Source organism: Solanum tuberosum, unplaced genomic scaffold (genome assembly GCF_000226075.1).
Source record: "Solanum tuberosum cultivar DM 1-3 516 R44 unplaced genomic scaffold, SolTub_3.0 scf00614, whole genome shotgun sequence".
Lineage (NCBI taxonomy): Eukaryota > Viridiplantae > Streptophyta > Magnoliopsida > Solanales > Solanaceae > Solanum > Solanum tuberosum.
Window position 1 is genome coordinate 128,681 of NW_006239525.1, and position 18,395 is coordinate 147,075.

An 18,395-nucleotide genomic window follows, 5' to 3' on the forward strand; every position below is an offset into this window, starting at 1 on the left:
GTCAAATTTAATTTTCAATGCATAATTAATAAAATTAATATATAATAAATAAATTTCTAATAAATTTTTTTCTTATGACTTATGTCAAGTCAATATGGACTAAGTAAAACGAAATTGAAAGAAATATTTATTAAGTCGACTTCATTACTATATGTTTCAATGTACAAGATTTGATAAAATAAAATCTTTAAAGTTAAATGATAATTTTTTTTTAAAAATAATTTAAATTATTAAAACATATATAATGATTTTATTTTAAAAAATAATATCATATAAAATTACATGAAAAGGATAATAAATTCAATTTTTCAATGATAAGGTTGAAAAATATCTCCATCTTGCTATATTCCTTAAATAATTAAGAGTTTAGACTTTAGTTAGAATATTAATGGCTATTCATTTTTATTTGAAAAATAAATTGTTTTAAATAAAATATACTAACAATTTCAATTTCTTATAATATTGGGCCAGTGTCACGGGCCCATTTCCTCTAGCATACATATATATATGCGTGCACGTATATATGTATAATTTGTATTTGTATATGTATAAAAGAGAAGATGCAATGTTATTACAACTAAAATTAAGCTTCGAGTAGTAATTAATTCAAACTATATCTATATTAGCTAATTAACTAATATATGCTTGTTTATCCGCGTAATTTTTCCTTTATTTTTTATGCAATGATAGACTGTGGAATAACTAATATGTGTATAACTAATTCATGCATAACTAAGGATGCATAAAATAATACATAAAATCACTCATAACTAATCTCTCCAATACTAATATCTGCATAACTCTAGTCATCTACCAAACGGCCCTTAGGGGACTATCTATCTTCAATATTATTTTAAGTGAAAATAAAATCATTTTTGGGATCTAAAACAAATGCTTTTCTAGATTTATCACTTCATTGGGATTAAATTCCATGTTTACCATATGCTGAAAAAATTCAAGCGCTTGGAAGACAAATCCCATGATTGTAGAAGTCCATGAAACAATATTTTTGTCTTCCATTGCATCAAAAGGCCATACTGTAACACACATTAATTACCCGATGTCGAATACAATAACATACTGAGTAAAATTCCACAAAGTGTAGTCTGGACGATATGTTGAATAAATGTCAACTAAAGCAATACAACAACTACATTGTTTAATAATTTAAACATGCATGCTTCACCGGTCACCACAAAGGTCAATCAATTTCCTTCTAGCCCAGCTCTTTCTTCTCTCGAATATATCGTAGCCAACAAATGAGCTAAAGTAATACATATTTTGAGATAGAGGGAGTAAAGCATATCGTTTTCAATTAGAACGCAAAAATTGTTCATTGTTTTATATATCTAAGGAAAAACAATTTAAAACAATTTATGCGTTCATATGCACCGTGAGGTTCTTGACAAGTGTTAAGTTCACACCACGAACAAATAAAGACTTTTGCAGTAATTATTTAATGGCAATTGTATAACTTTTGTTGCTATATTATATTTAGAGACAATAATAAATATGGATATTTAAAACATATCAGTCTATATAAATGTCAGTAAATGTTTTAGTTACTTTAAACGCAATAACATTAATTCAATATCATTAAATGTTTTTACGACAATAAATATTACTGCTAAAAGAAAAATTTATTGCCACTAACGGTCTCTTTTGAAGTTGAAAATTTTGTGCTTGACATTCACTTAAATAAATTAAAGTAGATAAAAAAAAATATACATACACAAAAATTTATTAGATGTTACCCAAACAAATGAAATCGTAGAAAAATAATACACTATATCCAAACGCTATAACGCATCTCTTTGAGATTGGCAAGTAGATAATTTGACGACAAACCTTTTTGATAATTATGTGCTTCAATGAATGGGAATTCACACATAAGTAAGCAACACAATTTAGAAACACACTTAATCGCAATAGAGACCTGACTAATGAAACCCTTGTTGGAATATCTGTTGGGTTTTAAAAGGTGTGAATAAAAAATTAAGAGTTGCGATTTTTATGAAGAGTTGTGACTTTTATGAAAAATTGCGACTTTTTATGAAGAGTTGTGACTTTTATGAAAAGTTGTGACTTTTTATGAAAGGTTGTGACCTTTCCGAAAGATTGTGACTTTTCCAAAGGTTTGTGACCTTTCCGGTAAGGCACAATAAAACCTTTTCACACTACCCTTTGTTTTCTATAAATTGAGGGATTTCCTCTCATTTTAGTAAAACTAATTTTTCTGGACTTCTTCTACTACTACTAAATCTAGTATTCTAAGTGTATTTTACTGCCGTTGAGTGGTTCGCTTACACCGTGGTTTTAGGTACCGATACACCGGTGAGTAAGATCGTTTTATCCTGGGAGGATATATTCCATTAACCTCGGGTACTTGAGGGGAATAATTTCCTTAAGGGGACACTGTGCATTTAGTGGACTCAATTTTCTTTCTTTGAGAAAAATATTCTTATATTATTTCTAATATGTTTCTGATTCTATCTTCTCTACTAGTTTTAATTTTCTAGTTTGAAAATACTCTTTAAACTTTGTTGTTTCTTACCAAGTTCTTCAAAGTTTTGTTCTAAGTATCTTAGGAATACAAGATGAACAACAATCTTAAGGAAATTATTATACTGTTGGTATTCATTGTATTCTACTGATTGAGAGAAACAGATCATGGAAGTAGAAGATTAATGACATTACTTCTCCAGAATTCGGTGCTTTGTTTAGCAAGGTCGAAGTGAGAATGTACTAGAAGAATTGGTGGTATTTCAGTTAAAGATTACACCAGGTAACCTTCTTATTATTTATCTAAGGAGGAAAATAGTTTCTAAAAGTTAACAGTTTTGATAGTTATCATGTATGTCTTTGGAAAAAGATCTGCAAACCATATGATTTTTAAATGAATTTTCCTTGGCAAAAGGTGTTGCCTTTAAAATTCTTTAGTTTGCAGAATAAGAGATGCACATTTTTTTTGATAAAATAGTATGTCAAAATGTAATAGTTGGAAGGTTATTAGAAAAGAAAAGCATATCTATGTGATAATCTAAGAATATGTTTAATTCTGTTTGGAGACTAAAAAAAAAACTTTTGTAGTTTTGTACTCCATGTGAAATTTGATTGTGTATGATTTTTGTAGACTAAAAATTTTTGTAGTTTTCTACGTTGGATAAATTAGACTATGCAATTGGTTTGAAGAATATGAAAACTTCACATAATACGTCAATGTTGTACTTTTGACTTTCTATAAACTTCACTGTTATATAGAAACAAATTGTACAAATTTTTTTGTCTTTATTCTAAATACTAAGTGGTATGTCTATTTGTGATAGAGGAAAAATACCAGTGACTTAGAGTTTGTGATTTTGTGCCTCTATGGAATGAACTTCGACATTGTGTAAAGATTGTCAAAGAGAATTGAAGCACTATAATTCTTTTGTAGAATAATATTTTCAAAAGAGGTTTCATGTTGCCAATGACAGTTTGATAGCATGAGAAAAAAATATGTGGAAAAACTATTTTCAATACTTGAAAAATATTTTTGAGATCATATTTAAAATGTGGGGGGTTCTATGCTTATGACAAAGATAAAATTAGACTTAGTGTCTAATTTAAATTTGGAGCACAAGATATGAAATTCGATGATACTTTTGTATTATGTTAGACCCACAAAATTCTTGGAGTAGATTTGATATTGTGATAGTTGAGTTTCTCTTTTACTAGTATATGGTATGACTAGTATGAAACTACCAAATTATATGTATACTTGTTCAAAATGATTGAGTTATTTTATGAAAAAGTGTCACTTAAAATGTTGTGATTTTTCATGAGTATATATGTCTATTAAATATAGCTATTTGTATAGACATGAATATTGGTGAATAATCATTTGTTATGTTTGTAAAAGAAGCATTTGGACTATATTGCCTTTATTGGACCTGATGAAACTTTGTTCATGGGTAGTTCTATTACAATCAAATTGAAAGTTATGAAAAGGTCCTTCCGAAAAGTACATTTGACAAGGTGATGACTCTAAACAATGTTTGTATTACACAAAATTGTAAGAAATTGGAACAAAATATTTGTGAGAATAAGCTATCTCGAGGAGAGCTTTTCAAACTCAATATTTTTATTTGTTCTTACTTGCTTGATTCAAACTGTTTGTGACATGAACACTTGAGGCATGTCAATTACAAAACCTTGTAAGGAAAACTGATCAACTTAGAAGTTTTGTCTAACTTTGAGTGCAATAAATAAAAAATGTCATGTTTGTGTGGAATCTAAGTATGCTGAGCATTCTTATAAATCTGTTGAAATGAATTCTAATCCCTTAGAGTTGATTTACACTGACATTTGTGATATGAAGTCAACACCATCTCGTGGTGAGAAAAAGTGTCTCATAACTTTCATTGACAATTGCATTAGAAATGACTATGTCTATTTGCTGAATGGTAAGGATGAAGCAATAGAAATGTCTAGACAATATGATATTAAAGTTGAAAATCAGTTGGGAAAAGATAAGAAGTGATAGGGAGGGAGAATATAAATCTCCTTTTGCAGAAATATGTTTGGAAAATGTATTTATCCATCAAACTACTGTCCTATTCACCTAAATCTAATGGAATTGCAGAATGAAAAATAAAATCAAACTTTGAAGAACATGATGACTGCATTACTTATAAGTTCAGGTTTACCACAAAACTTGTGTAGAGGAACTATCCTTACTGCAAAAGGGAGAAACAAAAAGTTTTGTCTTTTCAGAAAGAAAGCAATTTTATTTGTTCAGGACACAATCTATTCCATATGAGAAATGGAAAGGAAGGAAATCCAACTTGAAATATTTCAAAGTGTGGGGGTGTCTAGCCAAAGTCCAAGTTCCTATTCCTAAAAGGATTAAAATAGGACCTATGATTGTGGACTGTAAAATTAGACTTGAGTAGTCTAGTGAAGGATCTAAAAGACCTTGGAAAGGAAAAAAAGAGAATGTACTTAATAAAGAGATTCAGATGCGTAGTAAATGTCAAAGGACATCTACTTCCTTCGAATATGATTTTGTAACATTTCTTGTGTATTCTGTAGACTCATCCTTTTGGAAAGATGGTGTCAATAGTGAGATTGATGCAATCTTGAGCAACCTTATTGGAAGTTAATTGATCTTCCTCCAGAAAATAAACCTATGGGTTCAAAGTGAATCTTCAGAAGGAAAATGAAAGTCGATGGAACTGTTGACAAATATAAAGCAAGACTTTTTGTCAAAGGTTTTACACAAAAACAAGGTCTTGATCTTGTCGATATATACTCATCAGTTACTAGAATTACATTCATTCGGATGTTAATATTATTAGTTGCGGTATATGACCTTCAAATTCATCAAATGAATGTAAAAACAACTCTCTTAAATGGAGAATTGGAAGAAGAAATTTACGTGGAACAACCCGAGAGTTTTGTGGTTCCTGGTAAAGAAAAGAAAGTGTGTGAACTTGTTATGTCAATTCATGGACTAAAACAACCACCCAAACAATGACATAAGAAATTTGACCAAACCATGTAGGCAAATGGATTTAAGAATGATGGAAGTGATAAATGTGTTTACATTAAAATCACAAGGTCATTGTTTATTTGTATATTGATGACATGTTGATCATCAGTAGAGACACTGATGACATAAATGCTACTAAACTTATGCTAGAAAACAAGTTTGATATGAAAGATCTTGGAATTGCTGATGCGATCTTAGGTATAAGAATCCTTAGAACTCCATAATATTTAGCATTGTCACGGTCTCATTGCATTGAAAAGGTACTTGACTAGTTCAAATATTTGAATTTCAATATTGTCAAGACTCTAATAAATGTGAGCTTTGCATTACAAATGAGTGAAGGTGAAAGTGACTCACAATTGGATTGTGCTAGCGTATTGGGAAGTATGATGTATATCAAGAAGTATACGCGATCAAATATAGTATGTGCTATTAGTAAACTGAGTCGGTTCACGAGTAATCCCAATCAAACTCATGGGATGGCAATGAAAAGAGTTTTGGGGTATTTAAAACATGCTCAAAACTATGTCTTGCATTATAATAATATCCAATAGTATTGAAAGGATATCGTGATGCAAATTGGATCACCGAGATCAAATGAAGTAAAATTCACGAGTGGATATGTATTTACTCTTGGTGGAGGAGCAGTCTCTTGGAAATGTTCCAAAAAGACATGTATCGCTAGATCTACAATGATCTCTGAGCTAGGTGCTCTAGATAAGGCCGGTGAATAAGTTGAAAGATTCCGGAATTTCTTGATAGATATTCTTTTTTGTCCAAACCGTTGGCATCAATATGCATACTAGGTCATTGTTTGTTCGTATATTGATGACATGTTGATCATCAGTAGAGACACTAATGACATAAATGCTACTAAACGTATGCTAGAAAGCAAGTTTGATATGAAAGATCTTGGAGTTGCTGATGCGATCTTAGGTTTAAGAATCCTTAGAACTTCATAATGTTTAGCATTGTCACGGTCTCATTGCATCGAAAAGGTACTTGACTAGTTCAAATATTTGGATTTCAATATTGTCAAGACTCCAATAAATGTGAGCTTTGCATTACAAATGAGTGAAGGTGGAAGTGACTCACAATTGGATTGTGCTAGAGTATTGGGAAGTATGATGTATATCAAGAAGTGTGTGCGATCAGATATAGTATGTGCTATTAGTAAACTGAGTCGGTTCATCAATAATCCCAATCAAACTCGTGGGATGACAATGAAAAGAGTTTTGGGGTATTTAAAACATACTCAAAACTATGTCTTGCATTATAATAATATCCAGCAGTATTGAAAGGATATAGTGATGCAAATTGGATCACCGAGATCAAATGAAGTAAAATCTATGAGTGGATATGTATTTACTCTTGGTGGAGGAGCAGTCTCTTGGAAATGTTCCAAAAAGACATGTATCGCTAGCTCTACAATGGTCTCTGAGCTAGGTGCTCTAGATAAGGCCGGTGAATAAGTTAAAAGACTCTGAAATTTCTTGATAGATATTCTTTTTTGTCCAAACCTTTGGCATCAGTATGCATACACTTTGATAGTCAAAATGTAATAGGTAGGGCATGGAGCATGATGTATAACAAAAGTTTCATCATATAAGAGATAGACATAATACCGTTAGAAAATAACTAATCTCTAGTGGAATTATCACAATTGACTATGTAAAGTCAAAGGATAATGTGTCGGATCCACTTACAAAAAGGCCTAACTAGAGAGAAAGTTGAAAGATCATCTAAAAGGAATGAGTTTACGGCTTAGGACAAGTCATCATGGCGGTAACTCTATCTAGCAGACTGGAGATCCCAAGAGCTAGATTCAAGGAGAAAAACAAAGTTGTGACTAACGGTTCGACATTGTCAATCAACTCAATCCATTCTCATGATAAAGACAATGTTCAGGAATGAGGTTAAAACATTAAGGCTTGTTAATGAGTTAATAAAGCTTAAAGTTTTTAATGATTTGCTAAGTTCGGCAGATTTGACCAAATAGTGTATCTACGCGATGACACGGTTAGAAATCACCTATGTGAGTATGAAGTGTAAGCCGCTTCAAAGAGAATTTTTGTCAAAAGCCTATTCTCTATACACTCATGAAATCAGGAGGTGTTTTTGGCTGAAACGAACACAACCGTAAGAACCATAAAAGGTAAAGGATTAATTGTGTGACATATGGTTGTCTAGGTATACACAAAGCTCGACGATTCAAATATATTGCATCTAGCGATTGACTGAGTATATCTGACATATTTTCACTACGGAAAGTCCAAGGGGAAACCTACTTATCCAGATGCAATTCTTGCTTGTAAAGTACATATACTTGTACGTTTCTTTGTCTTGGAGTCATTCCCCATTCATGCGGGGAATTGTTGGGTTTTAAAAGGTGTGAATGGAAAATGAAGAGTTGCGACTTTTATGAAGAGTTGTGACTTTTATGAAAAATTGTGACTTTTATGAAGAGTTGTGACTTTTATAAAAAGCTGTGACTTTTATGAAAAGTTGTGACTTTTATGAAAGGTTGTGAGCTTTCCAAAAGATTGTGACTTTTCCAAAGGTTTGTGACCTTTCCGGTAAGGCACAATAAGAACCTTTTCACACTACCCTTTGTTTTCTATAAATTGAGGGATTTCCTCTCATTTTAGTAAGACTAATTTTTCTGGACTTCTTCTACTACTACTAAATCTAGTATTCTAAGTGTACCTTACCGCCGTTGAGTGGTTCGCTTACGCCAATACATCGGTGAGTAAGATCGTTCTATCCTGGGAGGATATATTCCATTAACCTCGGGTACTTGAGGGGAATAATTTCCTTAAGGGGACACTGTGCATTCAGTGGGCTCGATTTTCTTTCTTTGAGAAAAATATTTTTATATTGTTTCTAATCTGTTTCTGATTCTGTCTTCTCTACTAGTTTTAATTTTCTAGTTTGAAAATACTCTTTAAACTTTATTGTTTCTTACAAAGTTCTTCAAAGTTTTGTTCTAAGTATCTTAGGAATACATGATGAACAACAATATCAAACATAATCTCGTCTATATGTAAATTTACCATCTTTGGTCAGACATAATTTATTGTTTCTTCTTTTTATTTCTATTTCTTGATTAAAATTTAAAAATTATTTTAGAACGAAGTGATATGTTTTACTAAGCACGCAAATTATGGTCAAATTTACTACTAACATAATAACAAATTTATTAGTACGTATAATATCAATAGATCTTTAGCAATTTCTTAGTTATATATGATTCTCTTTATTTAATAAAAGTGAAATTAAAAAAATATTATTAATATCTTTTTGATTATGTGAAGCAAAATAAAAATATGAAAAATAACTTATTTTTAAACAGAGCAAGTTGTGATACCAAATATATAAATTTTATTTTAAAAAGTGAAATAATTTTCCTATTTTATTTTTAACAAGTGAAATGATTTTCCTATTTCACATACTCTCCAACTACAATGAAATATAACTCTAGCTAACAAAAAATTGGCTTTATCATATCGTAGCCTCACATTATGAACTTGAATTCTATAAAAGAAAAAAATAATTAAAAAAAAATCCTAATGCACCTCTTGGCAATTGGCTAATATTATAAATCAAAAGTTGAATATTATCCAAAGTAATGGAGTTGTTACCATGTTTTGGGAGTTGATTTGCCTTTTAACTTTAGAAATATTCACACTTATGGTATGGGTGAGAGATACTTGTAATATTCTAAGACTTTTATATATATTGATCTCTCCATCCAATAATTGTTGTTAACTATACTAAAAAGGGAAAACTACACGATTAAATAAACTTATACTACTTAATTAGTCATCGTAGCTATAGTTTGCTATAATTACCACTCGCGACTAACATTAACCATTAATTACGTGGGATGACTTTGAGTTTGTATAATTAGCCACGTTTGTATAATTCACCACACTTGTATAATTCACAACTACCAATTCTTCGTTTGATTTGTATACGATGGTTTGTATTTGTATATGGCGATGATTTCCTTTGATTTTTTCAGTTTTAACACCATATACATTCAATCTTTTTGTGTATAACTTTTTAAAGTTTGTATAAACATGTAGTTTTTGGATTTTGTATAATGTAATTTATATAATATAATTTGTATAATTGTTTAAAGTTCATATGTTTATGTTTGTATCAATTCGTTATTTCGAGTTTTATCATATTTGTATAATTTCAGACTTTATATTACTCAATAATAAAAAAAACACGTGAATTATACAAACATACCCATGGATTATACAAATGAGATGTGAATTATACAATTATTGTCCTCTCTCGCTCGCCTCTCTCCTCCCTCTTCCAATCTCGCTCGCAAGATATACAAATACATATGTATACCAATTACATATATACAATTATCTAATCGATATACATATACAATTCACCTCTCTCCCACTCTCTGCTCTCTCTCGCTCGCCTCTCTCCTCCCTCTCTGAATCTCACTCGCCACTCTCTTCCCTATAACATGTAACTACGAATCGTAATTAACAAACTATAGCTATGGAGCATAATTAAGCTATTTTTGAGTGGCTATATGCGAAAGTTCTCCAACTAAAAATAGTTGTCCAACAATACTTGTCTAGTTTAGAAAATCAAGAGATAATTTACCTTTTGTGTCTATCTTACCCTTGCTATTACATATTATTTATCATCTAACACATTTCTCAAATCATTAAGTTTAATAAAGTCAAAGGATAAAATAGTAATATTACCCCTATTATGTATTGTTTCAATGGTGGACAACTATTGTTGGACAGAGGGAGTAATTTTCATGGTGGTATTTTAATTTTACTGTCATCATTCCTAATTGGGTGTAATTAACTTTAGAAGTTTGGTGTAATTAAGGAACTGGAGTTGATTCATGTATTTTGATGCCATTACTAATGTAGTCAAGTAAGTATGTTTTACTCCTTTTCTTTGATATTTTTCATTCTCAAATTTCCTTATTCAGGTATGTTCTACTCATTGCCCTCTTATGTCAATTCACATATATTAGCAATATTAATTTTTGACTTTAATATCATTTTTCAATATGTTAATTGTTATGTTCGTCTATATCGGTATACGTTTTATGTTATGGCCTTCTAAGTTCTAATTGTTCACTAGTCTGTTCAAGGTTGGTTTTGATAATTACAAAATAATAAGATGCATCATCTCGTAATGATTATTGATGGTGATTATAAATGGTAGCTAGTGCCTAATGATGGTGACAATTGATTATAGTAATTAAATATAGTGGTGATTATGGTTCTGGACAATCTTTTAAAAGGCGGGGGCGTGAGGCGAGGCGTTTTACTTAGTATAGGGCGAGGCGTAAGCCTTGAGACGTGGGGCGTAAGTCCTATGGATCTTAAATTTTTTAATTTACAATAGAGTATAATGATATAATAATCCAAAATTATAAAAATACATCAATAGTTTGAAATAATTACAAACATGATTAAAGAAACTCAAAGAAAATAAAACTTCTAACATGATTATACAAGTATAAATAATCTAACATCTTAGCTTTCTAATAATAAAAGAATCATTATTTCTATAAAAAAAAAAGACAAAATGGTCTGGTGGATACCTATACTTGTATCCGTTTGTATTGTGAACCCTTCTATTTAACCCTTTGTCATCTGAACCCTTATACTTGATAAAACACAATATATCAAACCCCTCTGACCATTGACCATGCTTATATGGCATTAATATGGTTGAGTTGGCAAGAGAGTGAGACCACACGCATATTAAGGCAAGTGAACATCATATTTAAATTTTAAAAATATTTAAATTAAAAGAGTAAAATAATAAACATAAAAAAAGAAAATTGAAACCCTTCTTCTTCACCATTGACCCACTGAAAAAAAGTCACTATGAAGAATACATCAAAAAGTTCCAAAATTATCCCCAAATCAAGCCAAGATGCCCCCGAAATAAGTGGATCTCTGAAGAAAGGCGGCCATGGTGGAAAGTTTACTTGGGCCGGCGACGGAAGTTATTCTTCTAAGAAAGAAGAAGCTGATGTTGTTGTTGTTGATGCAAATGACCCTAATTTTGATGAACCGGAAGAGAATCCGATTGATGAATCTTAGATTTTGATTATGAATGATCTGAATTGTTAATGTAAATATTGAAGAATTTGGTAATGTTTGGTGATTTTATGCAGAAAAAAAAAACCTCCTTTTCAGCCATATCCATCCCCTGCCCAATCCCTTTTTCTTTCTTTTTCACAATCTATTTTCATCTATTTAGATGATCTTGGGTACCTCCTTGAGTCCATTAATCACTAATGGAGGGAGAGAGCGGCGCTGGTGGTGCTCGCCGGGCACTACTGATACGCAGTGTAGGGAGAGAGAGAGTGCGGCTGGTCAGTGGAGATGAGAACGAGGTGGGTGAGGGTGCGATGATCTAATCATGGCGGTTGAGTGGCTTCGCCGGCAAAAATGGCGACAGCCTGGTTCACGTGAACCAGTGGGAATGGAAGAAAATGTAATGGCTTTTACTTTAAAGAATATAATTAAATTTTTATTATTTTACCTTTAATTAAACAATTTTGATTAATAATTTTAAAAATAATTATGACATGGCATTAATATATCTAATGTGGATATGACATGTCATTTATGTAAAGGAGAGTGAGCTACACACAAGATTGGAGGGGTTTAAAATGCTTATTTTGATTGAGTTTAAGAGTTCAGTTGACAAATGATTAAGTAGAAGGGTTCACAATACAAATGCATACAAGTATAAGGGTCCATCAGATCATTTTGCCTAAAAAAAATCTATCATACTATACAATTTACCACCCTAAAAGAAAATAATTAATAAAACTTACTGATATTATAATAAAAACATCACTCCATCATGAATATAAATAAAATTACTTTCAAATAGCTAAATAAAATATGATAATTTTGAGACATATGACAAAACCATGAAGACCAATCATAAGTGAAAAAATAAAATTATGCTACGTATTTTTAAAAGAAATGTTACGTAATATATAATCACCTTCACAGTGTTACGAAATAGTAAAGATACGATACTACAACTTGTAATTTGAGTTACTCTCATTCTTCTTATCTCTATAGATTAAAAAATTATTAATTTTCATTCATTTATTCAAGAATTATGAGGGTTAACAAGTTAACTAAAGATTTTAATACATAATTTGTGCAAGATCTGTTAGGCGAACCCCGAGCGTTGGGCGTTGGGCGTTGGGCGTGCTTAGGGCGTACAGTCGGGCCCTTGGGGCGTAAGTCTTATAGAACTAAGCCCCACACTTGAGTCTCGGGGGTTTTGCTAGAGCCCCGCCCCAGGGCGAGTCCCGAGGCGAGTTCCAACAGAGTCTTTTAAAACATTGGTTCTGGATAATAATTTCAACATAACTGTTATTATTATTATTATTATTATTATTATTATTATGATCAATATTACTAATACATCATATTCAACACTAATATTTTTATACATTCTACTAAGCAACTCATGATATGCCTTATTAAAAGGAGATCAAGGGTTAATTAAGTTATGTAATGCTCAACTAAAATTAATCTGAGAAATTTATTTTATCAAACCTGATATACATAGTACTCGGTATATTACACTGATAATTATGTTTAAAATTTTGAGGGTGAATTAATATGTTTCAGAACTTAACAGTGACAAATTTGTCATTTCAGTATATTTTATCCATAAGTATTACTCCCTTTGTTTTAAATTAATTGAATTGTTGAGTTGTTTCACACCCTTTAACAAAAGAAGATTAGGACATAAATTAGGCATAACTTTCCATTTTAAACCTTATTAATTAGTGTCAAATTTATGATTAAAATAACTAAACATTAATTAACTAATTCTAATACTAACTAATGAAGGGTAAAATTGGAAGAACATTCTAAAAGTTGTCTTGAAAATTGAACAATTAAGTTAATTTGAAAAATGAAAAATGTCTCAACAATTCAATTAATGTGAAACGGAGGGAGTACTATTTTGGGTCGTTAGTAGGCCTCTTCTTTCCGGCAATTCCAATGAGTTTCTCACTACAACAAAAACAATTTTTTAGCGGTAATAAATATAGACATTAATAAAGAGTGCTAAAGTCTTTACCAACATTAGTTAAGCGCCATTAGAACCAATGTGACTAAAGGCTTTAAGGACATATATAAATAGTGCTTATTTGAGCTAAAAATACATATTTAGCGGCAATTAAGCTAAATGTACCAACTCAAAGTTGTTTACACTTTTGATACTACAAGAAGGAAATGGTAATCTTGTTTGTTCTGCATAGGGACAAACTGTACATTTCGCCACTCTACACATTTCATCTTTATTCATAGCAAACAACTTGCTAAGTAACTAGAAGATATATGTCCATATTATCTCTTATGCCAAAGCTCAACATCTGACATGATTGCTTGATTTCCATCTGCTTATCCTTTGCAACAAATAAAGACTGATTCTCTTTTTTTATTGTTAAGTGTTTCAGCAGCAAGTACAATCCTCCTTCTTCCCTGCCAATTTCCTTCACCTTCTCACTGTAAAGCTCCTAGAAAACACAAAAATGTGAAAAGAAGGTAACTGAGCAGCCCAACTCCTTGGTTAGTTTTCTCACAGACAACAAATTGTACTTAAATTTGGGAATATGAAATACATTGGTAATCACACTAGTAGTGATAGAGCACAAGATCCTAAATGAGTAACTTGAGCCACTGCACCATTTAGACAGAGGCGTATCCAGGAATTTGTCAAGATGGGTGCACGAATACGAAAAAATGCATCTTAAATATAAATTTGATAAGTTTGACTTTTAGGTTCTTAATATGAATCATTAAATTTTAAAAATTATATGTCCAAAATATATGATACTAATAGTTTTAAATTTTAATGTACACATTTGATTTAATTATATAAAAATCTTATAGTGCAAAGTTTTTTAGGAACTTCCAATGTAAGGCACTTGAAAATTTTGAAACGTCAAAAATATAATCGATAACCACTTGGGGAGGTGTTACTCAAAAGGACAAGATAGTTATAAGACTTAAATTTTTATCCTTACTTAGAGAGGTGCACTCAATCATTATTGTATTATTATATGATACTTTAAACGTGGGTTCACACATTTATATTTAAATATTTTTTAAAAATATAACACGATTATATATGATATAGAGAGGGGAGCATGGGTTCACGTGAACCCACGACACCCCCTCTAAATACGCCCCTGCATTTAGAAGATACACCTCCTTTGGATTAGTAGTTTGAATTATAGAACTTTTCATTAACATACACTACTAAAAAACGACGGACATAAAAGCGACGGATGACATCGCTCCAAAAAGCGACGCCATTAGCCACATTGTCCGTCGCTTTTTAATAAAAATAGTTTTTTTTAAAAAGCGACGGACAACATCGCTTAGTCCGTCGCTTTTTTTTGCGGATTTTTGCGCCAACTATATATATATATATAAAATTAATAATTAATTATTTAATTAAATTTTTAAAGAAGCGATGGACAACATCTCAAAGTCCGTCGCTTTTTGGTCAAAATGTCTGGTCAAACATTTAAGAAAAGCGACGAACAACATCTCTTAGTCCGTCGCTTTTTTTGTCAAAATTTCGGTCAACTATTTTAAAAAAAGCGACGGACAAAGAGACGCTGTCCGTCGCTTCTTTTAAAATATCTTTGACCAGATCGAGATTTTCATTTTGTTCTCTCTCTTCTTCTCTCTTCCCTCTTATTCTCTCCCTTCTCTCTACATTCCGTCGCCACCGCCCCTGCCTCTAGTTGCCGCCGCCAGACGCTGCCCCAGCTTTCCCTCGTCCTGCCAATCGCCACCCATTGCCGCCGCCGCCCGTTGCTGCTTCTCTCCTCTTTGTTAAGGTTAGTTCCTAATTTTAGATTTTTTTCAATGCTTGTGATTATAGTTGTTTTTTAGTTAGTATATTATTGTTTTAGTTTATTGGGTTGTGTTTAATCAATTGTTAATTTGATTTGATTATTGTTAGTTAGGTATAGAGAATTGAAGATTTTTGAATTTAGGGTTTTTTTTTAAAATTAGGCATATTTTGAATTGGGCATTGTTAGTTAGTGAATGAAGTAGGATTTTTGTTTGGGTTTTCAAGATTTTGAATTAAGATTATTATTAGGGTTTTGAATTGAAGATTTTTGAATTTAGGATTTTTTAAATTTTGATTGATTGTTAGTTAGTATAAAGTGTTAATTTGAAGTTAGATTAGTAATTGAAGTGTTTTGAGTATTATATGATGAATGTTTGAATGTTATGAATATATATTGATGATTGTTTGAATGTCATGAATAGTTTTTTTTTTTTAATTAGAACTTGATCTATAATTAATTGTTGGATTAGAAGTTTATATATAACTAATTTTATAGATTAGATATGAACTTGAATTGAAAATTTGAACTTGAACTTGAACATGAAACATGAATATAACTATTGAATTTAATTAGAACTTGAACTAATTGAACTTAGAACTTGAATATAACAAATTATTGGATTTGAACTTTATATATAACTAATAACTTTTATATGGACTTGAATTTAAAACTTGAACTTGAATATAACTAATTCTTGGTGACCTTAATTGATTAGAACTTGAACTTAATTAGTTAGAAACTTTGAACTTAATTTATAATAAATTGAACTTAATTAGAATTAATATAATCAATTATTTGAAATCTTAAACTTTATTAAAATTTATGAATTATTAAGCTTGCACTTTGTAGATCATGAAATGTAGTATTTATGAACTAATATAATTGAATATCTATATTTTTGTAGATGGATCATCGTTTGTGGATGTATAATATGCATTATGAAACAGGTGCTGGTTTGACACCTGAGGTTATTGACGGTGTTAGAGATTTATTGAACATACAATGACTCTTGACATTTTCAAGAATAATGGATTGGTTAGGTGTCCTTGTAGTGCATGCAAGTGCTTAAATTTTTTTAAACCAGATACAATTATGGTTCATTTGTACCGTAATGAATTTAAGCCTAGATTTTTTGTATGGATTGATCATGGAGAAAGAGATGGATTGGATGGTATGTTTTATAATTCGATGCATGTGGATGAATATAATATGCTTGCACCACATGGCCAAATTAGAGTTGACCAAGATAGGGTTGAACATGATAGGGTTCATGAAATGATCAATGATGCTTTCGGGGTTCAAGGTGAGATGGAACCTGAACAATATTTTGATGAAGCTCCTAATGAAGAAGCAAGACGCTTCTATGATCAATTAGAAGAGTCTAGTCGTCCACTATCTCAAGGGAGTCTGTATTCTGCCTTGTCAGTTACGGTTAGATAATTTTAAATCAGATTGGAATGTTCCTAATGCGGCTATGGACTCAATGGTTGATCTTTTGGGTGAACTAGTTAATCCGGAGTTTAACATACCTAAGAACTTCTATCAGGCAAAGCGTTTGGTTGCCAAGTTAGGATTGACGTATGATAGAATTCATTGTTGTGTTAATGGTTGCATGTTGTTTTACAAGACTGATAGTGAATTAGAAAATTGTAAGTTTAGTGGACATGCTCGTTATAAGAGGACTCCGACTGGAAAGATGGTCCCAGTTAAGGTGATGCATTATCTACCTCTTATTCCTAGGTTAAAGAGGTTGTATGCATCAATGAGGTCAACCCCACATATGAGATGGCATCGTGAATATAGAAGGCCGCCGGGTGTCTTGTCTTAACCATCTGACAGTGAAGCATGAAAGCATTTTGATAATGTATATCCTGATTTTGCTAGTGAAACAAGAAATGTTAGATTGGGGTTATGTGCAGATGGCTTCACACCATTGTCTAATGCTGCTTCGCCTTATTCATGTTGGCCGATATTTCTTACTCCGTATAATCTTCCTCCTGAAATGTGCATGACTAGTCCCTACATCTTTCTAAGTTGTGTTATTCCAAGTCCCCATAATTCAAAAAGTTTGATTGGTGTCTATCTACAACCATTGATAGATGAGCTCAAACAATTGTGGTTTGAAGGCGTTTTGACTTATTATATATCAACTAAGTAGAATTTCGTTATGCGTGCTTCTTTAATGTGGACTATTAATGATTTTCCTGCATACGGGATGTTGTCTGGTTGGATGACAGCTGGAAAGCTAGCATGTCCATATTGCATGGAAAATAGTAAGGCATTCACTTTAAAGCACGGCAGAAAAAATATATGGTTTCATTGTCATCGTCAGTTCTTGCCAATGGACCATGAGTTTAGAAAGATGAAAAATGCATTTAGGAAAAATAAGGTTGAAAGTGACCCCACCTCCATTACTTACAGAGCATCAAATTTGGGAGAGAGTTTCTCAATTACATAAAGTTACAGAAGCTTCACCTGGATATGGTGTTGAACATAATTGGACCAAACAAAGCATATTTTGAGAGTTGTCGTATTGGAAGGACAATCTGCTACGACATAATCTTGATTGATGCACATTGAAAAAAATTATTTTGACAATTTGTTTAACACAGTGATGAATGTTAAAAGTAAGACAAAAGACAATCCAAAAGCTAAAATGGACATAAAGGAATATTGTAGGAGAAAAGATTTATGGCTGCAGGAATTACAAAATGGTAAAATAGTTAAGCCCAAAGCCAACTTTTCATTCACATTGGATGAAAAACATGAAATTTGTGAGTGGGTTAAAAATTTGAGGATCAATAACAAGACCTAACTACCCGGATTATAATCAATAATATCAACCCTAGGTCAAACCCTTGATCCCTATACCCAGATTAGGGTTTCTTTCACCATAAATCCCATATCAAAACCCTCCCCCATCGATAATTACCCAAGAAACTA